A 27,437-nucleotide genomic window follows, 5' to 3' on the forward strand; every position below is an offset into this window, starting at 1 on the left:
TTTTGACCAAGTGAGGAACTGGTATAATATCCAAGAGGAGATGGGAGCAAGCCAGGATATTTTTTTTCCCTCTCTTGTCATCAATAGCACTTTCCCTTTGACTCAAGACACCACTAGAATCTCTTCCTTCTGTGGTCCCAGTTCCTCTACCAGCTCCCCATCATGGTCTAACTGTTACTAAATGGATTCTTATTAAATGCCCTCTGGATTCTGGGAATAAACTTCATCCTACTGTCTTTCCAGACCAAGGGACAGAAATATCTTAGTGCTGTTTCTAGTCTCTGGATTGCCTCACTATTCCCTATTTGATTCTTTTCCTCTTTCACATCTAACCACTTCTTTTAATAAATTCCCTCTGTATGAAATGCCTAAAGGGGTTCTTTTTCTGACTGGACCATGACTGATAAATGGGATATAAAACAGATACATGCTTTAGGATATTAGTGGAAAGGCAATGTCATGGCCCATACATTTTATCTGCACCATTAGTTCAATGTAGCTAAGACTTTCCCTGGTGGCTCAGCAGTAAAGAATCTGTCTGCCAACCAGTAGACCTGGGTTTGAGCCCCGAGTTGGGAAGATCCCACGGAGAAGGAAATGGCAACCCATTCCAGTATTCTTGCCTGGGAAATCCCATGGAGAGAGTAACCTGGTGGGCTACAGTCCATGGGGTTGCAAAAGAGTTGGACACAACTTAGCAATGAAACAACAACAACAGGACGATCAAATGGTTCAAAAACACCTAAAACTAGACAAAAACATAATATAATATATTATATATATAATATAATATAATATTAAAAAACATAATACTCTCAAATGAGAGTAAGGAGAAAAAAATAGCGAAGTTTGTCACTGACTCAGGATGGTCATTCAAATATATACCTCACATACTAATCTAGACAATGGAATTAAAATAAGATAAAATGAAACTGGCATATTGAATAGCATGGTTAATAAACTGAAAAACAGAAGCTGTACTATTTTTGTAGTTGAGTCATATTGCTCAAAGTAGAATCCTAACTCTTTGACATACCAACTATGGGAATTTGGGGAAAGTTTTTAAATTTTTGATGATTTATTCATCTCATCTATAAAATGGGGCTACTCATATTATCTGGACTTCCTTCTGGTGAAGTGGCAGAGAAAAGGAGGAGTTGGATATTGTGCCCCATAGAGCACATAGGCTCATAAAAAGAAAGGGAGGGCAAAGTGAAAGGTGGTAAAAAATGTAAAACAGACCCAAGGACTTTGAGGAGAGAAACAAAAATATGGTAAATTTCTCCCAGAGAAAACTTTTAAGGTGAAGTCATGGTTTTCTAGACATAATAGATGAAGACATGCATTTCAGGAAGAGAAAACAGATTTAAATACCAAGAGAAGAAGTAGTTGTAAGTGTTCACTGGTGAGTTCTAGCAAACATTTAAGAATCATATAGCAAGTTTCTACAGTCTCTTCAAGAAGAAAGAAGCAAAAATAATACTTTCTAACTTATTCTATGAGGAAAACATCACCCTAACCACAAGCAGACAAAGACATTATAAGAAAAGAAAACCACAGACCAACACTATAAATGCAAAATTGTTCAATAAAATACTAGTAAGTCAAATCCAACAATGAGGAAAAAGAATTACATACCACGACCAAGTACAATTTATCCTTGGTGACTCATTGGAAAAGACTCTGATGCTGGGAGGGATTGGGGGCAGGAGGAGAAGGGGACAAGAGAGGATGAGATGTCTGGATGGCATCACTGACTCGATGGACGTGAGTCTGGGTGAACTCTGGGAGTTGGTGATGGACAAGGAGGCCTGGCGTGCTGCGATTCATGGGGTCACAAAGAGTCGGACATGACTGAACGACTGAACTGAACTGAACTGATGCAAGTATGGTTCAGCATTAAAAAAAAAATTAATGTATTCTTTCACATCAACAGGATAAAGAAGAAAAGTCTTATGATCATATTAACAGATGCAGAAAAAGGCACTTTTACAAAATCCAACACCAACAGATGATAAAACTCTCAGCAAACTAATAATGGAGGGAGGATTCCTCAGTTTGATAAAAACATCCACAAGAAAACCTACATCTACAAAACAAACAAACAAACAAAAAACCTACATCTAACATCATATGTAATAGTGAACTAGAAACTTCCTCACTGATATTAGGATTAGGTAAAGATGTCCCCTCTCATCACTGCTTTTTAAAATTTTTTTTAATAGGAGGATAATTGCTTTACAATGCTCTACAGTTTTGTGTACAACAATGTAAATCAGCTATCAGTTCAATTCAGTTCAGTTCAGTCACTCAGTCATGTCCAACTCTTTGCAAAACCATGAACTGCAGCACACCAGGCCTCCATGTCCGTCATCAACTCCTGGAGCCTACCTAAACTCATTTCCATTGAGTCGGTGATTCCATCCAACCACCTCATCCTTTGTCATCCCCTTCTCCTCCTGTACTCAATCTTTCCCAGCATCAGGGCCTTTTCAAATGAGTCAGTTCTTTGCATCAGATGGCCAAAGTATTGGAGTTTCAGCTTCAACATCAGTCCTTCCAATTAACATTCAGGACTTATCTCCTTTAGGATGGATTGGTTGGCACTCTTTGCAGCCCAAGGGACTCTCAGGAGTCTTCTCCAATACCACAGTTCAAAAGCATCAATTCTTTGACACTCAACTTTCTTTACAGTCCAACTCTCACATCCCAGATGTTCAAGCTGGTTTTAGAAAAGGCAGGGGAACCAGAGATCAAATGCTAACATCTGCTGGATCATCAAAAAAAGCATGAGAGTTCCAGAAAAACACCTATTTCTGCTTTATTGACTATGCCAAAGCCTTTGACTATGTGGATCACAATAAACTGTAGAAAATTCTGAAAGAGATGGGAATACCACACCACCTAACCTGCCTTTTGAGAAACCTGTATGCAGGTAAGGAAGCAACAGTTAGAACTGGACATGGAACAACAGACTGGTTCCAAGTAGGAAAAGGAGTACGTTAAGGCTGTATATTGTCACCCTGCTTATTTAACTTATATGCAGAGTACATCATGAGAAACGGTGGGCTTGATGAAGCACAAGCTAGATTCAAGATTGCTGGGAGAAATATAAATAACCTCAGATATGCAGATGACACCACCCTTATGGCAGAAAGTGAAGAAGAACTGAAGAGCCTCTTGATGAAAGTGAAAGAGAAGAGTGAAAAAGTTGGCTTTGGAGAAATGTCTATTTAGTTCTTTGGCCCATTTTTTGATTGGGTCATTTATTTTTCTGGAGTTGAGCTGTAGGAGTTGCTTGTATATTTTTGAGATTAGTTGTTTGTCAGTTGCTTCATTTGCTATTATTTTCTCCCATTCTGAAGGCTGTATTTTCACCTTGCTATTAGTTTCCTTTGATGTGCAGAAGCTTTTAAGGTTAATTAGGTCCCATTTGTTTATTTTTGCTTTTATTTCCAATATTCTGGGAGGTGGGTCATAGAGGATCCTGCTGTGATGTATGTCAGAGAGTGTTTTGCCTATGTTCTCCTCTAGGAGTTTTATAGTTTCTGGGCTTACATTTAGATCTTTAATCCATTTTGAGTTTATTTTTGTGTATGGTGTTGGAAAGTGTTCTAGTTTCATGCTTTTACAAGTGGTTGACCAGATTTCCCAGCACCACTTGTTAAAGAGATTGTCTTTAATCCATTGTATATTCTTGCCTCCTTTGTCAAAGATAAGGTGTCCATATGTGCATGGATTTATCTCTGGGCTTTCTATTTTGTTCCACTGATCTATATTTCTGTCTTTGTGTCAGTACCATACTGTCTTGATGACTGTGGCTTTGTAGTAGAGCCTGAAGTCAGGTACCATTTCACACCAGTCAAAATGGCTGCGATCCAAAAGTCTACAAATAATAAATGCTGGAGAGGGTGTGGAGAAAAGGGAACCCTTTTACACTGTTGGTGGGAATGCAAACTAGTACAGCCACTATGGAGAACAGTGTGGAGATTCCTTAAAAAACTGGAAATAGAACTGCCTTATGATCCAGCAATCCTACTGCTGGGCATACACACTGAGGAAACCAGAAGGGAAAGAGACACGTGTACCCCAATTTTCATCGCAGCACTGTTTATAATAGCCAGGACATTGAAGCAACCTAGATGTCCATCAGCAGATAAATGGATAAGAAAGCTGTGGTATATATACACAATGGAGTATTACTCAGCCATTAAAAAGAATACATTTGAATCAGTTCTAATGAGGTGGATGAAACTGGAGCCTATTATACAGCGTGAAGTAAGCCAGAAGGAAAAACACCAATACAGTATATTAACGCATATATATGGAATTTAAAAAGATGGTAACAATAACCCTGTGTACGAGACAGCAAAAGAGACACTGATTTATAGATCAGTCTTATGGACTCTGTGGGAGAGGGAGAGGGTGGGAAGATTTGGGAGAATGGCATTGAAACATGTAAAATAGCATGTATGAAACGAGATGCCAGTCCAGGTTCGATGCTCGATACTGGATGCTTGGGGCTGGTGCACTGGGACGACCCAGAGGGATGGTATGGGGAGGGAGGAGGGAGGAGGGTTCAGGATGGGGAACGCAGGTATACCTGTGGCAGATTCATTTCGATATTTGGCAAAACTAATACAATATTGTAAAGTTTAAAAATAAAATAAAATTTAAAAATAAATAAATAAATAAAGGGGGAAAACCTCAAAAGCACTAAGATAATACATAAATAAAACTTGAGAATCTAGAAAAAAAATAAATATAATCTTAAAAAAATAAAATTAAATTAAAAAAAACACAAATTCTTAGAACCTGAAAAAAAAAAAAAAAAAAAAAAGTTGGCCCAAAGCTCAGCATCCATAAAACTAAGATCATGGCATCTGGTCCCATCACTTCATGGCAAATAGATGGGAAAACAGTGGAAACAGTGGCTGACTTTATTTTTCTGGGCTCCAAAATCACTGCAGCTGGTGATTGCAACCATGAAATTAAAAGACACTTACTCCTTGGAAGGAAAGTTATGACCAACCTAGACAGCATATTAAAAAGCAGAGACATTACTTTGCCAACAAAGGTCCGTCTAGTCAAGGCTATGGTTTTTCCAGTAGTCATGTATGAATGTGAGAGTTGGACTATAAAGAAAGCTGAGCACTGAAGAACTGATGCTTTTGAACTGTGGTATTGGAGAAAACTCTTGAGAGTCCCTTGGACTGCAAGGAGATCCATCCAATCCATCCTAAAGGAGATCAGTCTTGGATGTTCATTGGAAGGACTGATATTGAAGCTGAAACTCCAGTACTTTGTCCACCTGATGGGAGAAGCTGACTCATTTGAAAAGACCCTGATGCTGGGAAAGATTGAGGGTAGGAGAAGGGGACGACAGAGGATGAGATGGTTGGATGGCATCACTGACTCGATTGACATGGGTTTGGGTGGACCCCAGGAGTTGGTTATGGACAGGGATTCCTAGTGTGCTGCAGTTCATGGGGTCGCAAAAAGTCAGACACGACTGAGTGACTGAACTGAACTGAACTCACATCCATACATGACTACTGGAAAACCATAGCCTTGACTAGACATACTTTTGTTGGCAAAGTAATGTCTTTGCTTTTTAATATGCTCTCTAGGTTGGTCATAACTTTCCTTCCAAGGAGTAAGCATCTTTTAATCTCATGGCTGCAATCATCATCTGCAGTGATTTTTGAGCCCCAAAACCATAGAGTCTTTCATGTTTCCACTGTTTCCCCATCTATTTGCCATGAAGTGATGGAACCGGATGCCATGATCTTCGTTTTCTGAATGTTGAGCTTTAAGCCAACTTTTTCACTCTCCTCTTTCACTTTCATCAAGAGGCTCTTCAGTTCTTCTTCACTTGCTGCCGTAAGGGTGGTGTCATCTGCATATCTGAGGTTATGGATGCTTCTCCCAGCAATTTTGATTCCAGCTTGTGCTGTATATTATCATCTTGCTTATTTAATTTACATGCAGAATACAGCATGCAAAATGCCTGACTGGATAAATCACAAGCTGGAATTAAGATTGCCTGGAGAAATATCAACAACCTCAGATATACAGCTAAAACCACCCTAATGACAAAAAGATGGGGGAAAAGATGGGGGGGGAAATGGACACAGTGCAGATATTCTTTTCTAGTGCCCCAAAACACTACAGATGGTGACTGCAGCCATGAAATTAAAAGACAGTTGCTCCTTGGAAGAAAAGCTGTGACAAAACTACTAAAAAGTAGATACATCACTCATTATCAGAGAAATGCAAATCAAAACCACTATGAGGTACCATTTCACGCCAGTCAGAATGGCTGCCACCCAAAAGTCTACAAGCAATAAATGCTGGAGAAGGTGTGGAGAAAAGGGAACCCTCTTACACTTTTGGTGGGTTGCAAACTAGTACAACCGCTATGGAGAACAGTGTGGAGATTCCTTAAAAAACTGGAAATAGGACTGCCTTATGATCCAGCAATCCCACTGCTGGGCATACACACTGAGGAAACCAGAATTCAAAGAGACATGTGTACCCCAATGTTTATCGCAGCACTGTTTATAATAGCCAGGACATGGAAGCAACCTAGATGTCCATCAGCAGATGAATGGATAAGAAAGCTGTGGTGTATATACACAATGGAGTATTACTCAGCCATTAAAAAGAATACATTTGAATCAGTTCTAATGAGGTGGATGAAACTGGATCCTATTATACAGAGTGAAGTAAACCAGAAAGAAAAACACCAATACAGTATACTAATGCATATATATGGAATTTAGAAAGATGTTAACAATAACCCTGTATACAAGACAGCAAAAGAGACACTGATATATTGACAGTCTTTTGGACTCTGTGGGAGAGGGAGAGGGTGGGATGTTTGGGGAGAATGGCATTGAAACGTGTATAATATCATATATGAAACGAGTCACCAGTCCAGGTTCAGTGTACTGGGACGACCCAGAGGGATGGTATGGGGAGGTAGGAGGGAGGAGGGTTCAGGGCAGGGAACACAAGTGTACCTATGGTGGATTCATCTTGAAATATGGCAAACCAATACATTATTGTTAAGTTAAAAAACAAAATAAAAAGTAGATACATCATTTTTCCAACAAAGACTTATATAGTCAAAGCTATGGTTTTTCCAGTAATCATGTTCAGATGTAAGATTTGGACCATAAAGAAGGCAGAGCACCGAAAAATTGATGCTTTTGAACTGTGATGTTTGAGAAGACTCTTGAGAGTCCTTTGGACAACAAGATCAAACCAGTCCATCCTAAAGGAAATCAACTCTGAATATTCATTAGCAAGACTGATGCTGAAGCTGAAGCACCAATACTTTGGCCACTTGATGCAAAGAGCCAACTCACTAGAAAAGACCCTGATCCAGGGAAAGATTGAGGGCAAGAAAAGGGGATGACAAAGGATGAGATGTTTGGATGGCGTCACCTACTCAATGGACATGAGTTTGAGAAAACTCTGGGAGATGGTAAAGGACAGGGAAGCCTGATGTGCGGCAATCCATGGGGTTCCAAAGAGTTAGACACAACTTAGCAACTGAAAAACAATAATAACACCATTTGTTAACACAACAACAACAAAAGAACAAAAAAACACATATTATCAGAAAGCCAAAGTAGTCAGTCAGTCAGTCAATTCAGTCGCTCAGTCATATCCAACTCTTTGAAAGCCCATGGACTGCAGTATGCCAGGCCTCTGTGTCCATCACCAACTCCCGGAGTTTACTCAAACTCATGTCCATTGAGTCGGTGATGCCATTCACCTCATCCTCTTTAATCCCCTTCTCCTCCTGCCTTCAATCTTTCCCAGCATCAGGGTCTTCTCAAATGAGTCAGTATTTCACATCAGGTGGCAAAAAATTTCAGCTTCAGCATCAGTCCTTCCAATGAATATTCAGGACTGATTTCCTTTAGGATGGACTACTTGGATCTCCATGCAGTCCAAGGGACTCAAGAGTCTTCTCCAATACCACAGTTCAAAAGCATCAATTCTTCTTTATAGTCCAACTCACATCCATGCATGACCACTGGAAAAACAATAGCCTTGAATAGATGGACATGTTGTTTAGATTGGTCATACCTTTTCTTCCAAGGAGCAAACGTCTTTTAATTCCATGGCTTCATTCACCATCTGCAGTGATTTGGGTGCTCTCCAAAAATAAAGTTTCTCATTGTTTCCACTGTTTCTCCATCTATTTCACCTTGAAGTGATGGGACCAGATGCCATGATCTTAGTTTTCTGAATGTTGAGCTTTCAGCCAACTTTTTCACTCTTCTCTTTCATTTTAATCAAGAGGCTCTTTAGTTCTTCTTCACTTTCTGCCATAAAGGTGGTGTCATCTGAGATTATTGATATTTCTCTTGGCAATCTTGATTCCAGCTTGTGCTTCCTTCAGCCCAGAATTTCTCTTGATGTACTCTGCATATAAGTTAAATAAGCAGGGTGACAATATACAGCCTTGACATGCTCCTTTCTCTATTTGGAACCAGTTTGTTTTTCCACAACCAGTTCTAACTGTTGCTTTCTGACCTGCATACAGGTTTCTCAAGAGGCAGGTCAGGTGGTCTAGTATTCCCATATCTTTCAGATTTTCCCACAGTTTGTGGTGATCCACACAGTCTGACTTTGGCTTAGTCAGTAAAGCAGAAGTAGATGTTTTTCTGGAACTCTCTTAGTTTTTTGATGATCCAGTGAATGTTGGCAATTTGATCTCTGGTTCCTCTGCCTTTTCTAAAACCAGCTTGAAGTTCATGGTTCATATATTGTTGAAGCCTGGCTTGAGCATTACTTTACTAAGATATGAGATGAGTACAATTGTGTGGTAGTTTGAGCATTCTTTGGCATTGCCTTTCTTTGGGATTGGAATGAAAACTGCCCTTTTCCAGTCCTGTAGCCATTGCTGAGTTTTCCAAATTTGCTGGCATACTGAGTGCAGCACTTTCACAGCATAATCTTTCAGGATTTAAAATAGCTCAACTCTAATTCCATCACCTCTGCTAGGTTTGTTCACCTCTGCTATGAACAAAGTGATGCTTCCTAAGGCCCACTTGACTTCACATTCCAGGATTTCTAGCCCCAAGTGAGTGATCACACCATGGTAATTATCTGGGTCATGAAGATCTTTTTTGTACAGTTCTTCTGTGTATTCTTGCCACTTCTTTTTCATATCTTCTGCTTCTGTTAGGTCCCTACCATTTCTGTCCTGTATTGAGCCCATCTTTGCATGAAATATTCCTTTGGTGTCTCTGATTTTCTTGAAGAGATCTTTAGTCTTTCCCATTCTTTAGTCTCCTCTATTTCTTTGCGCTGATCACTGAGAAAGGCTTTCTTATCTCTCCTTGCTATTCTTTGGAACTCTGCATTCAGATGCTTATATCTTTCCTTTTCTCCTTTGCTTTTCGCTTCTCTTCTTTTCACAGCTATTCAGACAGCCATTTTGCTTTTCTGCATTTCTTTTTCTTGGGGATGGTCTTGATTCCTGTCTCCTGTACAGTGTAATGAACCTCTGTCCGTACTTCATCATGCACTCTGTCTATCAGATCTAGTCCTTTAAATCTATTTCTCACTTCCACTGTATAATCATAAGGGATTTGATTTAGGTCATACCTGAATGGTCTACTGTTTTTCTGTACTTTCTTCAATTTATGTCTGAACTTGGCAATTAGGAATTCATGATCTGAGCCACAGTCAGCTCCCAGTCTTGTTTTTGCTGACTGTATAGAGCTTTTCTACGTTTGGCTGCAAAGAATATAATCAATCCAATTTCCATGTTGACTATCTGGTGATGTCCATGTGTAGAGCCTTCCCTTGTAGTATTGGAAGAGGGTGTTTGCTATGATCCATCCATTCTCTTGGGAAAACTCTATTAGCCTTTGTCCTGCTTCATTCTGTACTCCAAGGCCAAATTTGTCTGTTAATCCAGGTGTTTCTTGACTTCTTGCTTTTGCATTCCAGTCCCCTATAATGAAAAGGACATCTTTTGGGGTGTTATTTCTAAAAGGTCTTATAGGTCTTCATAGAACCATTTAACTTAAGCTTCTTCAGTGTTACTGCTCGGGGCACAGACTTGGATTGCTGCAGTATGGATATACAAACAAAATTAAAAGTGTAGTTTTAAAGACCCCAAAATCCTAAATAGAATAGAACAGTCTTATGGACTCTGTGGGAGAGGGAGAGGGTGGGAAGATTTTGGAGAATGGCATTGAAACATGTAAAATGTCATGTAAGAAATGAGTTGCCAGTCCAGGTTCGATGCGCGATACTGGATGCTTGGGGCTAGTGCACTGGGACGACCCAGAGGGATGGTATGGGGAGGGAGGAGGGAGGAGGGTTCAGGATGGGGAACACATGTATACCTGTGGTGGATTCATTTTGATATTTGGCAAAACTAAAACAATTATGTAAAGTTTAAAAATAAAATAAAATTTAAAAAAATACAGAAATAACAATATTAAACATCCACAAGAACAGAGCAGAAAACAGAACCAACAAGAGAACAAATCAAAGCATAGAAATAATGATAAATGTTTTCCTAGGATCTTAGTTGTCAGTGTCCTTTACCCTGTTATGAGCCACAGCCCATCTCTGCCTCCCTAAGAGGCCCTCTGATGCTGAACATGTCTGGTCTCTGTACCTGTGTGGGGACAGTGTAGACTCCCCTGTGTGCTTGCTTTCAATGTCAACAGTTGCCAGAGCTAGTGTTTCCGTATGTGTGAACACTCATGTCCTTTTATATATCCCATAGACAGAGTTTACCTAACTGATAATGTCAATTTATTCTGAAACTTGTGTAACTGATAGAAAGATTTTTGATCCTCTTCCTTAGTCATTCTACCCCTTGAACTGAATTGTTGTTCTTATCCCCACCTCTGTATGTGGGCCATCACAGGAGTCTGTTTCCAAGGCTTCCCTGGATAATATTGGTCTGCCTCAGTGAGGAAGAGTGTGGAAGTGGTGCAGTTGTTTGGATCACAGGAATTCCAACAGTGCCTGGTGCACAGAGAAGCCAGTGGCCACATGTGAGAAAGATATGGCTCTATTAGGAGGCTTTTCTAGACTCTAGCAGCAGTCACTCAAATGGCCTCCCTGGCTGGTCCTTCGCTATCGCACAGCTGCCAGCAGTGGCAAGTGGTGTGAGAGGGGCTACAGTGGTCACTTCACCCCTGCATGTGACTTAGAAGTAGTGTCCTGCTTCCATGGCCACTTGTTTTTTTTTTTTCCAAAGGCATTCCTTATTGTATATTTCCTCCCTCTCATTCCCTCAGCTGTCTCTCTGAAGTCAACAGCAGTCTTTTCCCTGGGATTGCTCTCCAATCCCCACACTCCAGATCCCAGCTCCAGTGGGCAACTGTGGACACTCATCTCAGTCTGAGGTATGTAGGGTCACAGCACTGATTGTGTGGTTCTCACTCTATTCAGACTGACAGCTCAGCTGCCTCACTCTCCTTTGACAGCCTTAAATGCTTCCCTTCTGTCCAAACTGATTTCCCTGGGTGTGTGAGTCTCACTCTTGCTTCAGCTCCCTTACCCTCCAGTCCTACTTACTCTCCTCCTCCATCTCCTTTCTTTCATCCTATTCAGTCATGCATGGATCCACATATTCCTTTCCAGAGGTCAAGGATTCCTGCTAGTAATCAGCCTGCGTTCTGTGAAGATTATTGTGTCCGTAGATGTATTTCTGATGTAGTCATGGAGAGAGATGCACTTCACACCCACCCACTCCTCCACCATCTTGCTTCCCCTCATTACTTCTCTTTAATATTGCACTGGAAGACCTAGCTAATGCAATAAGGCCAGAAAAGTAAGTAAAAGATAAGTATATTGAGAAGTAAAAAGGAAACTGTCTTGGTTTTCAGGGGACTTAATCCCTTGCATAGAAAATCTGAAGAGACTTTTAGAAACTGCTAGAACTAGTAAGCAATGATAGTATGGTTGCAGGGTTTAAAAGGTTAATATACATAAGTTAACGTTTTCCTGGATACTAGTAATGAACTAGTGGAATTTGAAATTTAAAATGCATTACCATTTACTTTGAAAGAAAGTGAAAGTCACTCAGTTGTGTCCAGCTCTTTGCAACCCCATGAACTATACGGTCCATGAAATTCTCCAGGCCAGAATACTGGAGTGGGTAGCCTATCCTTTCTCCAGGGAATCTTCCCAACCCAGGAATCAAACTGGGGTCTCCTGTATTGCAGGCAGATTCTTTAACAACTGAGCTATCAGGGAAGCTCATCATTTACCTTAGCACCCTTAAAAGGGAAACATTTAGTTAGAAAGCTAATAAAATATGTAGAAGGTCTATTTGAAGAAAACTACAAAACTCTGATGAGAGAAATCAAAGAAGAATTCAATAAATGGAGACATTTTTCATGGAAACCAGTACTTGATATCATCAAGAAAACCAAACATGATCTATAGGTTGAACACCATTCCAATCAAAATCTTGCAACTTATTTTGTACAATCGACAAACTGATTCTAAATTTATGCAGAGAAACAAAAGCCCCAGAAAAACCAAGTCAACACTGAAGAACAAATTTGGAGGATTGATACTACTTGACTACAAGACTTACTATAAATCAATTGTAATCAAGAGTGTCATATTGGTAAGAGATAAGACAAAGATATCAGTAGAAAAGAATAGAGAGCTGATGGATAACAGAGCAAGGAAAAATATCAGTAGCATTTCTTCAAACCAATAACAGTTTTATCTCTTAATGTCTTTTTTACAACAGAAACAAAAACAACATTATAATTAGAAGTAATCCTAGCAAAAGTTATTTTATATTTTTATGGACAAAATTATAAAACATTATTAAACTACATTAAAGATAACCTAAATAATTGGAAATGCACACTGTGTTCATTGATGAGAAAATTCTATTATTAAGATAATTCCTCCTCTAATTTATTTCATTTCCAAGAAAAATTTTTGACAAGTTGATACCAAATTAATTCAGACAAGTAAAAGGTAAAGATAAATTTAGAAAAGCAGAGAAATATGGGATTTTGTGTGCCTATATAAATTACTGTAAAACTATGTGAATTTTTATAGTATTATTTGTATATAAATATAATTACACCGAAACAAACTCAGAAACAGAAATATATGTATATGAAACTATGGTATATTGCAGAGCCAGAACTACAAAACAGCAGAGAAATAATAGACTATTCATAGAAATCGTGACCAAAAAAACCAGTTTATCAATAAGAAGGGAAAAAAAAACCTGCCTAAAATGACATACGGAAATAAATCCCAAGTAGATTTTAAAATCATATATGAGAACAAACTTGAATTTTTTTGAATTTTGAAGATACAGAAAAAGATATCTATGACATGTAGTTATGAAAAGATTTCTTAAATAAGACATTAAAAGACAAAATATAAAGTGATAAAACCACCTACATTACATCTAAAAACTTTTGAATGACACAAGGCTTCATCAAAGTATAAGATAAGATTCAGCCTAGAAGAATATATTTATAATACATAAAACCTACAAAGCATTTGTGAACAGGTTGTTCAAATGTATGTGTATTTACACACCACCACAAATAAATAATAAAATACAAATAAACTCATAGAAAAAATGCAAAAAATATAGGCAATCTATTTACAGGAAAAAACAACATTGTAAAAACTTTTATTTGGATTTCTGGGAAATGTAAGTGTTTTTTAAAAAGCAATGAACATCAAGTGTTGGTAGGGATGTAAGAAATTATACTAATCATTCATTGCTGTTAACCATGCAACTTGTTAAAATTTCCTTAAAGGTCACTCTTACAATGTTCTAGTAAAATTCCACTACTAGATACATCTTCAGAGATATAAATATGTACCCGAAAGGACATATGAAAGAAATATTTACTATTAACAGTAATGAAAAATTTGCTGAATTGATAAACAAACTATGATTTTTAAATGTAATGGATTGGTACACAGAAATTTAAAATATGTCTTCTTCAATATATTTTAAAATATAACGCTTTTTCCCCCCAAAATCTAAGGACATAAAACAATAGAAGATTGCTGCAAATGTATTGAAAGTATACAACCTTCATTTTGGGTTGGTGAATCTATCTAGGGCAGTAAAGAGAAAAGAATGTGTTAAAAGTCTTTAGCAGTACCTGTAAAAAATTATTTCTTTCAAAAATGTATAAAGAAAACTTTTATCTGAAAAACAAAGCAGAGTGCTAATATAATCTAAACCTGTGTACTTAGGGCTGTTATATGATTTTCAGCCCTTTTGTGTATGTTTGAAACAGTTCTGAATAGCAAAAACATAGATTTTTGTAAACTTAATGATTGGTTATAATAAATACATAATAATCACTGACAATCCATAATTCAAACTGGAATATAAGAGTATTACATCAATCTGCATCTAACTATATGATCAGAATATAATCACAAAAATATGATCCATTCCTTACAGACACTTCCTCCTCCCATAAAAGAATCCCGTGTTTTCCATTTTTTTATGTCCCTTATTATACAGCTTTATCACATTTCTATGTATTATAAAAGAAATATATTTTTAAATTTTAGATGTTTTATTTATATACCATAGGCATTACTTAGCCATTATGAAAATCTCAACATATTTCAAAATATTGATATTATTTAGAATATATTTTCTAGCCACATGGAATTAAACTATACTAAATTAAAAAAAAAAAAATTTGCCCTCCCCAAATCCAGTTATGTGAAAATTAAACAATATACTTAGAAATAAATTACAATTCAAGGAATATTTTTTTTAATTTTTTTTAATTTTATTTTTAAACTTTACAAAATTGTATTAGTTTTGCCAAATATTGAAATGAATCTGCCACAGGTATACATGTGTTCCCCATCCTGAGCCCTCCTCCCTCCTCCCTCCCCATACAATCCCTCTGGGTCATCCCAGTGCACCAGCCCCAAGCATCCAGTATCGTGCATCGAACCTGGACTGGCAACTCATTTCATACATGATATTATACATGTTTAAATGCCATTCTCCCAAATCTTCCCACCCTCTCCCTCAAGGAATATTTTTAAAAATCATGTTGATTTATGGCAAAAGCCACAACAATATTATAAAGTAATTAACTTCCAATTGAAATAACCTTAAAATTGAAAAAAATTAAATATTTTGAACTGAATTATGAAGCTATATATAAAATATATAATATTTAAATACATGTCAAATACACTGAGAGCAGTGCTTTGAGGGAAATTATTAGCTTTGTGTGCTTATAGTTTTTTGAACAGGAAGAAAGTCAGTGTCTTAAGCTCTATACACACTATCAGTAAAGAATCTGCCTTTGATGCAGGAGATCCAGGTTTGATCCCTGGGTTGGGAAGATCTTCTGGAGAAGGAAATGGCAACCCACCCCAGTATTCTTGCCTGGAAAATCCCATGGGGAGAGGAGCCTGGCAGGCTGCGGTTCATGGGGTCACAAGAGTTGGACACGACTTAGTGATTAACCACCACACTAATCTGAAAAAGAACAGCACATCAATCTACGCAAAGTAAAAGGAAGCAAATAATAAAGATAAGATAAATAAATAAATATTAGATAAATTAATGAATTTGAACACAACAGAAAACAATAGACTCAAATGTTTCCTTATAGGATAAACAAAATTGATAAAATATCAATTCTGAAAAAGAGAGAAATATAAATTCTATTCAGTTCAGTTCAGTCACTCAGTTGTGTCTGACTCTTTGCAACCCTATGAATCGCAGCACACCAGGCCTCCCTGTCCATCACCAACCCCCGGAGTTCACTCAGACTCACGTCCATCGAGTCAGTGATGCCATCCAGCCATCTTATCCTCTGTCGTCCCCTTCTCCTCCTGCCCCCAATCCCTCCCAGCATCAGAGTCTTTTCCAATGAGTCAACTCTTCGCATGAGGTGGCCAAAGTATTGGAGTTTCAGCTTTAAATCATTCCTTCCAAAGAAATCCCAGGGCTGATCTCCTTCAGAATGGACTGGTTGGATCTCCGTGCAGTCCAAGGGACTCTCAAGAGTCTTCTCCAACACCACAGTTCAAAAGCATCAATTCTTCGGTGCTCAGCCTTCTTCACAGTCCAACTCTCACATCCATACATGACCACAGGAAAAACCATAGCCTTGACTAGACGGACCTTTGTTGGTGAAGTAATGTCTCTGCTTTTGAACATGCTGTCTAAGTTGGTCATAACTTTCCTTCCAAGGAGTAAGTGTCTTTTAATTTCATGGCTGCAGTCACCATCTGTAGTGATTTTGGAGCCAAGAAAAATAAAGTCTGACTGTTTCCCCATCTATTTCCCATGAAGTGAAAGTTTCTATTAATGGATATGAGAAAGGAACATCACTTCAGACCTATTAGACATCAAAAATAAAAGGAAATGTTATGAACAGTGTTACACTAAAAATTAGGCAAAATTTAAATAAAATAGTAACTCCCTAAAACATAGAAATTGCCAAACTTAAGAGAAAAAATAAAATTATTAATAATTTTATACTATTTAAGAAATTTGGCCCTTGATTTAAAGCCTATACACAAAGAAAACCATAGGTTTCTCAAATGGCTTCTCTGGTGAATTCTCCAACAATTTTAAGAAGCAATAGCATCAGTTATAGAAATAATCTTCAAGAAAACTAAAAAATGACAACATAAATTTTTTGAAAATCATAGAAAATAATTTTTATAATCTTGAGGTAGTCAGAGATTTCTTAAGCAGGATCACAAAATGCTAATTATAAAAGAAAAATTAGATAAATCAGACTTCATAAAAGTTAAGATTTCCTATATAAGACAAAATTAAAGTCTGAAATACATATATCAAAAAAGGACTCAAATTCAGAATACATGAAAAGCTCCTGTAAATCAAAAATAAAAATAATATTGAAAATCTCATAGAAAAATAGGGAACAAATTAAACAGATAATTAACAAAGAGTATATTCAAAAGGTCAATTTACAAAAGAAACATAGAAACATGTATATGTATAACAAGTACGTTAATATGTATAAGTGAATCACTCTGCAGTACACATGAAACAGAATATTGTTAATCAACTATACTCCAATATAAAATAAAAAGGGAAATAAATAACAATTAACCTAATAAAATATATGTATATATGTGGCAAATAAGTATATGAAAAGATATTCAGCATCACTAGCCATTTAGGAAATGCAAGTTAAAACTAAAATAAGAAATCACTCCTCAGATCAGATTAGTCGCTCAGTAGTGTCTGACTCTGCGACTCCATGAATTGCAGAATGCCAGGCCTCCCTGCCCATCACCAACTCCCAGAGTTCACTCAGACTCACGTCCATCGAGTCAGTGATGCCATACAGCCATCTTATCCTCTGTCGTCCCCTTCTCCTCTTGCCCCCAATCCCTCCCAGCATCAGAGTCTTTTCCAATGAATCAACTCTTCGCATGAGGTGGCCAAAATACTGGAGTTTCAGCTTTAGCATCATTCCTTCCAAAGAAATCCCAGGGCTGATCTCCTTCAGAATGGACTGGTTGGATCTTGTTGCAGTCCAAGGGACTCTCAAGAGTCTTCTCCAACACCACAGTTCAAAAGCAGCAATTCTTCGGCACTCAGCCTTCTTCACAGTCCAACTCTCACATCCATACACGACCACAGGAAAAACCATAGCCTTGACTAGACGAACCTTTGTTGGCAAAGTAATGTCTCTGCTTTTGAACATGCTATCTAGGTTGGTCATAACTTTCCTTCCAAGGAGTAAGCGTCTTTTAATTTCATGGCTGCAGTCACCATCTGTAGTGACTTTGGAGCCCAGAAAAATAAAGTCTGACACTGTTTCCACTGTTTCCCCATCTTTTCCCATGAAGTGGTGGGACCGGATGCCATGATCTTCGTTTTCTGAATGTTGAGCTTTAAGCCAACTTTTTCACTCTCCACTTTCACTTTCATCAAGAGGCTTTTGAGTTCCTCTTCACTTTCTGCCATAAAGGGTGGTGTCATCTGCATATCTGAGGTTATTGATATTTCTCCTGGCAATCTTGATTCCAAGTTGTGTTTTTCCCAGTCCAGCGTTTCTCATGATGTACTCTGCATCACTCCTACACACCAACAAAATGGCAAAAATTTAAAAATAATAATGACACCAAATGATGGCAAGCATGTTTAAAAACTCATACATTGTTGCTTGAAATGTAAAATAGCACAGCTACTTTGGAAAACAGCTTGGAAATCTGTTGTAACACTAAACATGTAATTACCATAAAACCCAGCAACTGTACCCTTAAGTCACACAGTAGGGGCTGACTTTTTGTCACCCATGGACTGTGTAGCTCATCAGACTGCTCTTTCCACAAATTCTCCAGACAACAGATCTAGAGTGGGTAGTCATTCCCTTTTCTGGGGGATCTTCCTGACTCAGAGACCTAACCCAGCTCTCCCATATTGCAGTCAGATCCTTTACCATCTGAGCCACCAGGTATATTGATGATTATCTTGAATATAAATGGATTAACTGCTCCAATCAAAAGACACAGACTGGCTGAATGGATACAAGCACAAGGCCTGTATCAAGAGATCCACTTTAGACCTAGGGACACATACAGATTGAAAATGAGGGAATGGAAAAATATTTTCCATGTAATTGGAAATCAAAAGAGCACTGCAATAGCAATACTCATATCAGACAAAATACACTTTAAAATAAAGTCTGCTACCAGAGACGAGGAAGGATATTACATAACGATCAAGAGATCAATCCAAAAAGAAAATATAATATTTGTGAGTATTTATGCTCCCAACATAGCAGCACCTCAGTATATAAGACAAATGCTAAGAGCCATAAAAGGGGAAATCAACAGTAACACAAAAATAGTCGGGAATATAACACCCCTTTAACACCAATGAACAGAACATCCAGACAGAAATTTAACAAGAATCACAAGTTTTAAATGACATATTAGACCAGATATAATTAACTGACATTTATAGGACATTCCATCCAAATGCAGCAGAATACACATTCTTCTCAAGTCCACATGGAACATTCTCCAGGACAGATCACATCTTGGGTCACAAAACAAACCTTGATAAATTTAATAAAATTAATTGAAATCACCTTTCCCAACCACAGTGCTTTGCAATTAGAAATCAATTACAGAAAAGAAACTAAAAACACAAACACATGCAGGCTAAACAATATGCTGCTAAATAACCAGTGGATCACTGAAGAAATCAAAGAGAAAATTTTTAAAAAATACCTAGAAAAATATGACAAGGAAAAGCCCAATGACCTAAAATCTATGGGATGCACTAAAAGTAGTTATAAGAGAGAAGCAATTCTCCTACATATGAACCGTCAAGTTGCCTACATTCAAAGATGAGAATGTGCGTTTTACCAGCTTCAGGCATGAGAAAAATTGCTGTTTGTTTTATGTCTCCTATCACTGAAGATTCTTTAGCTCTACTGTCTCCAACCTGCTCTCCTTCCTCTAGTCAGTAACTGTTCCAGCCTCTTCACTCAGTGTCAACAACCCCTGTACGCCAGCTGTTGTACTGTACTTTTCAAGGTACTGTACTGTAAGATGACAATGGTTTACTTTTTGTGTGCTCATCTCTTTTTAATGTATTATTTATGTAAAAAGTATTTTAAACCTATTACAGCATAGTACTATGTAGTTGATTGTGTTAATTAGGTACATAGGTTAACTTTGTTGGATTTATGAACAAATTATATTTATGAATGTACTTTTAAAATGGAACATATTCATGTATAGGGGACTTACTCTACAATCTTACCTCAAGAGAGAAGAAAAATCTCAAATAAACAAACTTAAAACACCAGCAACTAATGAGAGTAGAGCAAGCGAAACTCAAATTTAGTAGAATGAAAGAAATTATAAAGATAGGAGCAGAAATAAATGAAAAGCAAACAAAGGAAACAATAGCAAATATCATTAAAACTAAAAGCTGATTCTTTGAGCATAAAACAATATTGATAAATTTTTACCCAGACTCATCAAGAAAAATAGGGAAAGGATGTAAATAAATAAAATTATAAATGAAAAAGAAGTTATAATTGATATTGCAGAAATACAAAGGATCACACAAGACTACTAAAAGCCACTATGCCAATAAAATGGACAACCTGGAAAAAATTGGAAAAATCCTTAGAAAGATACAGCCTTCTAAGACTGAACCAGGAAGAAATAGAAAATATGAAGTGAGCAATCACCAGAACTGAAATTGAAACTGTGATTAAAAATCCTCCAACAAACAAAAGTCCAGGACCAGATGGCTTCACAGGTGAGCTCTATCAAACACTTAGAAAAGAATTAACACCAACTTTTCTGAAACTCTTTCAAAAAACTACAGGGAAAGGAATACTCCTATGCTCACCATCACCTGAATACCAAAACCAGAAAAAGATATTACACACACACACACACACACACACACAAATGAAAATTACAGGCCTATATCACTTATAAACATAGAAGTAAGAATTCTCATAAAACTACTAGTAAACAGAATCCAACAACATATTATGAGGATTACACACCATGATCAAGTGGGATTTATCCGAAGAATGCAAAGATTCTTCATGACACACAAATCAAAGTGATACTAACACAAATTGAAAAATAAAGATAATGATCATCACAATAGATGCAGAAAAGGCTTTTGATAAAATTCAACAAATATTTATGATAAAAACCCTTGAAAAACTGGGCATATACCTCAGCATATACAACAAACCCACACAAACATCATTCTCAATGGTGAAAATCTGAAAGCATTTCCTTTAAGATTAGGAACAAGACAAGGATGTCCACTCTTGCCACTATTAATCAACATAGTTTGGAAGTCCTAGCCAAGGCCTTAACAAAAGAAAAAGAAATAAAAGGAATTCAGATTGCAAAAGAAGAAGTAAAACTGTCACTGTTTGCAGATGACATGATGTTATTCATAGAAAACCCTAAAAATCCAACCAGAAAACTACTAGAGTTAATCAATGAATTTGGTAAAGTTGCAGGATACAAAATTAAGACACAGAAATCCCTCGCAGTCCTACTTACTAACAATGAAAGATCAGAAACAGAAATTAAGAGAAGTATCTCATTTACCATTGCATCAAAAAGAATGAAATACTTAAGAATAAACCTACCTAAGGAGACAAAAGACCTGTATTCAGAAAACTATAAAATTCTGATGAAAGAAATCAAACATGACATAAATAGATTGAGAGATATACCATGCTCCTGGATTGGAAGACTCAATATTGTGAAAATGACTATACTACCCAAAGCAATCTAATGATTCAGTGCAGTCCCTATAAAATTTCCAATGGCATTTCTCATAGATTTAGAACAGAAAGCTTTACAAATAGTATGGAAGCACAAAAGACCTCAAAGAGCCAAAGTAATCATGAGAAAGAAAAATGGGGAAGGAGGAATCATCTTTCTTGACTTCTGCTTACACTACAAAGCTACTGTCATCAAAACAGTATGGTACTGGCACAAAAATAGAAATACAGATCAAAGGAACAAAATAGAAAGCCCAGAGATAAACCCAAGCATCTATGGGCACCTTAATCTATGACAAAGGAGGCAATATTATATGATGGAGAAAAGACAGTCTCTTCAATAAGTGGTGCTGAGAAAACTAGACAGCTACATATAAATGAAAGAAATTAGAATACTCCCTAACTCTATATACAAAATAAAATTAAAATGGGTTAAAGACCTAAATGTAAATTTGGGCACTATAAAACTCTCAGAGAAAAACATAGAACACTCTTTGATGTAAATCACAATAAGATCTTTCTTGATCCACCTCCTAATGTAAAGAAAATAAAAATTAAAATAAACAAATGGGAGCTAATTAAACTTGGAAGCTTTTGCACACCAAAAGAAACCACAAATGAAACAAAAAGACCACCCTCAGAATAGGAGAAAATATTTGCAAACTATGCAAATGACACAGGATTAATCTCCAAAATGCACAAACAGCTCTTGCAGTTCAACATCAAAAATACAAATAACCCAATCAAAAACTGGGCAGATCTAAATAGACATTTCTCCAAAAAAGACCCACACATGGCCAACAAGCACACAGAAAAATGCTCAACATCACTAGTTAATAAAGAAATACAAATCAAAATACAATGAAGTATCACCTCATACTGGTCAGAATGGCCATTATCAAAAGAAATCTACAAGAATAAACACTGCAGAGAGTGTAGAGAAAAGGAAGACTTCTACTGTGCTGGTACGAACATAAATTGGTACATCCACCATGGAGAACAGCATGGAGCATCCTTTAAAATCTACCATATTGCCCAGAATGGAGCCTTTTTAATAAAAATACCACATGACCCAGCAATCCTACTCCTGAGAATATGTCTGAAGAAAACCATAATTCAAAAAGACACATACACCCCATTGTAGCACTATCTATAATAAACCTAAATGTCTATCAGCAAAGGAAAGATAAAAACAACATGGTACATATATACCTGGAATATTTTTCAGAATTAAAAGAACAAAATAATGCCATTTTTTTCTAGTGTCTAGCAATATATACCTAGAAATTGTCATACAGAGTGAAGTCAGAGAGAGACAGATAAATGCCATCTGATATTGCTTATATGTGGAATTTTAAAAAAAAGGAGGGGTGCAAATGAATTTATTTACAAAACAGAGTCATGGATATAGAAAACAAAATTATGGTTACCAAGGGCTAAGAGGGGGAATAAATTGGAAGATTGGGACTGACATATACACACTACTATATATCTGAGAAACTTCATGGTTTTTCTTGCTTTTTTAAAAAACTGGCTTGTCTTTTAAAATTTTTATTGAAGTATAGCTGATTTACAATGTTGTGTTTATTTCAGATGTACAGCAAAGAGAATCAGTTATACATATACATATATCCACTTACTTTTTAAAAACACTCTTTTCCCATACAGACCATTACAGAGTATTGAGTAGAGTTCCCTGTGCTATACATTAGGTTCGAATCCTTTTTTTAAAAAAGTAAGTGGATATATGTATATGTATAACTGATTCACTTTGCTGTATATCTGAAATAAACACAACATTGTAAATCAGCTATACTTCAGTAAAAATTTTAAAAGCCAAGCCAGTTTTTTAAAAAAGCAAGAAAAATCATGATGTTTCTCAGATAAAAATATCCTTTTATTAGATGGATCAAGTTAGCTATGGGGAAAGCATTCTAGAAATGACAGATATGAAAGATAAAAAAGCAAACAGCATGAATATGAAGTCTGAAGAATCAGTGCACCACCTTTTATTATAATTTTGTCAGCAGTGGGGACAGTTCAGTTCAGTTCAGTTGCTCAGTTGTGTCCAACTCTTTGCGACCCCATGAATGGCAGCACGCCAGGTCTCCCTGTCCATCACCAACCCCCGGAGTTCACCCAGACTCATGTCCATCGAGTCGGTGATGCCATCCAGCCATCTCATCCTCTGTCGTCCCCTTCTCCTCCTGCCCCCAATCCCTCCCAGCATCAGAGTCTTTTCCAATGACTCAACTCTCCACATGAGGTGCCCAAAGTACTGCAGTTTCAGCTTTAGCATCCTTCCTTCCAAAGAAATCCCAGGGCTGATCTCCTTCAGAATGGACTGGTTGGATCTCCTTGCAGTCCAAGGGACTCTCAAGAGTCTTCTCCAACACCACAGTTCAAAAGCATCAATTCTTCAGTACTCAGCCTTCTTCACAGTCCAACACTCACATCCATACATGACCACTGGAAAAACCATAGCTTTGACTAGACGGACCTTTGTTGGCAAAGTAATATCTCTGCTTTTCAATATGCTATCTAGGTTGGTCATAACTTTTCTTCCAAGGAGTAAGTGTCTTTTAATTTCATGGCTGCAGTCACCATCTGCAGTGATTTTGGAGCCCCAAAAAATAAAGTCTGACACTGTTTCCATTGTTTCCCCATCTATTTCCCATGAAGTGATGGGACCAGATGCCATGATCTTCATTTTCTGAATATTGAGCTTTAAGCCAACTTTTTCACTCTCCACTTTCACTTTCATCAAGAGGCTTTTTAGTTCCTCTTCACAGAATCTGAAGTTGAATGGTTCTATGAAGACCTACAAGACCTTCTAGAACTAATACCCAAAAAAGATGTCCTTTTCATTATAGGGGACTGGAATGCAAAAGTAGGAAGTCAAGAAACACCTGGAGTAACAGGCAAATTTGGCCTTGGAATATGGAATGAAGCAGGGCAAAGACTAACAGAATTTTGCCAAGAAAATGCACTGGTCATAGCAAACACCCTCTTCCAACAACACAAGAGAAGACTCTACACGTGGACATCACCAGATGGTCAACAGTGAAATCAGATTGATTATATTCTTTGCAGCCAAAGATGGAGAAGCTCTATACAGTCAGCAAAAACAAGACCAGGAGCTGACTGTGGCCCAGACCATGAACTCCTTATTGCCAAATTCAGATTGAAATTGAAGAAAGTAGGAAAAACCACTAGACCATTCAGGTATGACCTAAATCAAATCCCTTATGATTATACAGTGGTAGTGAGAAATAGATTTAAGGGCCTAGATCTGATAGAGTGCCTGATGAACTATGGAATGAGGTTCGTGACATTGTACAGGAGACAGGGATCAAGACCATCCCCATGGAAAAGAAATGCAAAAAATCAAAATGGCTGTCTGGGAAGGCCTTACAAATAGCAGTGGGGACAGGTCAAACCAAAACCAAGGGCATGGCACCTAAGTATTCAATATAAATGTTATCCTTGTGATGCTTGTCATTATGAAGTCTGCTCCCCTCCCGCACTTCTTGCAACTCTTTGAGCCTCTGCCCTACCTCAGTGAGCAAGCTCCTTCCTTAATAGGATATTGGTGAAATATTTTCTTCAATCATGAAGAAAGTGACTGTAAATATTTATTGTATCTGAAAACTTTTAAACAACAGAGCTTTTAATTCACATGTCAAAAAGGAATATGTTTTCTCTATTAGCTGTTTCTAAATTGAGCTTTCCACACTGAAGAAAAACTCACAAAGAAAATTCTATAAAATGTCCCTGAAAATCTATTTCAAACTGTCCTGAGACTTGCTAGACAGCAAGCTCAACATAAAATTTTAGAAAAAAAGAGAGAGAGAGACAAGTTTCAATCCTCTGGAGAGTAAAAAATAAATTTCTCATCATCCATCTATATTATTAATAATTAATGAAAGAGATCCTGCTATATCAATATATACCTGACTTGCTGCTAAGTCAGCATGGTTTCCCTAGCTTTCCCTACTCTCACACCAGCCTGATGGCCCTTTAAAATTTTTAATATAAGCAAATGAATCTTAGAATCTTAGCACTCTAAGAGACTCTGAAAATCATTAACACTAACTACAATGAATATAAAAGTTACAGGATCTACTATTCAGAAACATACAAAATTAAGGACACACATATTTTCACATGTGAAAATATTTCTGTTATCTTAATGACTGATTCACAGTCAATATGAAAAACAGAAGCCATAAACTGTGATGACTTCACAATACAGTTACAGGAAATCCATTATTAGCAAGGTCACTTAGCCATGCTCCAGCCCTCCAAGGAAGACACAAAGCTGGGATGTAGACAGAGACATTTCATCCCTTTCCTCAGCTTCATGAACAGTCAGATCACTTTCTCTTCACTCTGGAGACCATTATAAATCATGTGTTCAGCACCTTCTCTGGGAAGAAATGATAACCTATCCCAGATGATGCTGACCTTCACCAGAAGCACAGGTCTCTCTACACAGCCTTTTCTAGGTTTCTAGATCCTACAAGAAACACACCTCCGTCTATGGGGATGAAACAGTGGTGGCAAAATGAATCTCCTTTCTGGTTAACATTAGGGACTGGCTTCTGCACTGCTGCAAACATGTAGTTCATCAATTCTTCTTATCTTCACTGCTTCCAAATTTATCTTGATGAGGTTAGGCACGTCTAAACTGCACTTCAATTTAGCCATTCTAGTTGAGGTTTGAGGGTTTCTACAATTCTGATTTGCATACTAAGAGTCCATCTGGTGTATGATTTTTATCTTCCCTGTATTTCCTACACATAAGGGCCTTAAGATCAGAAGAGCATGAGAAGGCACAGAGGCCAGGCTGTGGGAGGAGCATCCTCTCCTGGAACAGGGCCATTCTGGAAGCTGAGAAATTCCTCACCACAAATCCATGTGGAACTCAGTTCACCTGTGAACATACCTTGCGGTGCAGATTTTCAGGTTTAAATGTTGGTTCCACCACTTATTAAGTGTGCTCTGTTAAGTTCTCATAGATGACTATGACATTGTTTCTTAAACTGCATAAAGAGATTTTAATATATGACAATGTTGGTTGCTATGTCTTGGACACGCTGAAGAAATGAGACAACTCTCATTTCTCCAAGAGGAAAATCACAGAGAAACTAAACAAGCAAGTCCTTGTCCTCTGGGCAAGGTCCTCAGGAAGCAAGGGACAGTGATGAAAAGGCTCATCTGATTTTGTGGCAGTAGGATCTTGGGATTGACAGGTGAAAGAGACCAGCACGGTTCATCTCTCCATTCAGGGAATATTTCCTGGGCATCCACCATATGTCAGACTCTATGCCTGATGCTAGAAATGTGGCAGTTCCAACAAAGCAGCTGTCCTTATGACAATTTGAGAAAGACATGAACATTAAACCAATGATTATGCACTTACTTATCAACAGGTAGGACAAGTCTAGCTGGATCACGTAAAAGTGAAAAAAAAAAAGAAAAAAAGAAAAATGAGGCTGAGAAAGAAAGTGACTTTCCCAAGGTGAGCCAGGTGGATGCATCAGTACAGCATATGCTTATAAGCATATCCTTTGGAGTAAAATGTGACCCAAGTTGAAGTCTTTGCTTTGCTCCTTAATAGCTTCAGAATGTCAGGCATGGTACTTAACCCCTGAAGGGGTTCAGAACATGCCACCACAAAATGTGCCACTTTGACATGCTGATTATTTTGAGCTGGAGGCACTTCAGAATTAGCAGGTGCAACGGCTCTTTGACTTACCCCTTTCTGCCTAAAAGCAGGTCATGAAATTCCCCGAGAGAAAGACTCTCCCTGTACAAGGAAGAGAAGGACATTCTTATCACCAGAGACTAAAAGTCAGTGCGTGAATGAATCTGTACAAGCAAACCTACTAAAGTAACTTTTCTTCCATTAAATTTCTTCACTTATTCTCTTGTTTCTGTCTCATAATTTACTGACCCTAAGCCAACCCCTTTGTCTTACTATAGCCCCACAATTTATCATCCTTTATGTAAAAAGGTATATAGGCTTTCAGTTCTTTGTTTTCCCTCTGAAGATTCCTGCATACACATGTAAACATTAAGTAAATTTGTATTTTTTTTTTTTCCTGCTGAACTGCCTGATTACGGTTCAATTCT

The sequence above is a fragment of the Bos indicus x Bos taurus genome, chromosome 15 (assembly GCF_003369695.1).
Source record: "Bos indicus x Bos taurus breed Angus x Brahman F1 hybrid chromosome 15, Bos_hybrid_MaternalHap_v2.0, whole genome shotgun sequence".
NCBI classification, from domain to species: Eukaryota; Metazoa; Chordata; class Mammalia; order Artiodactyla; family Bovidae; genus Bos; species Bos indicus x Bos taurus.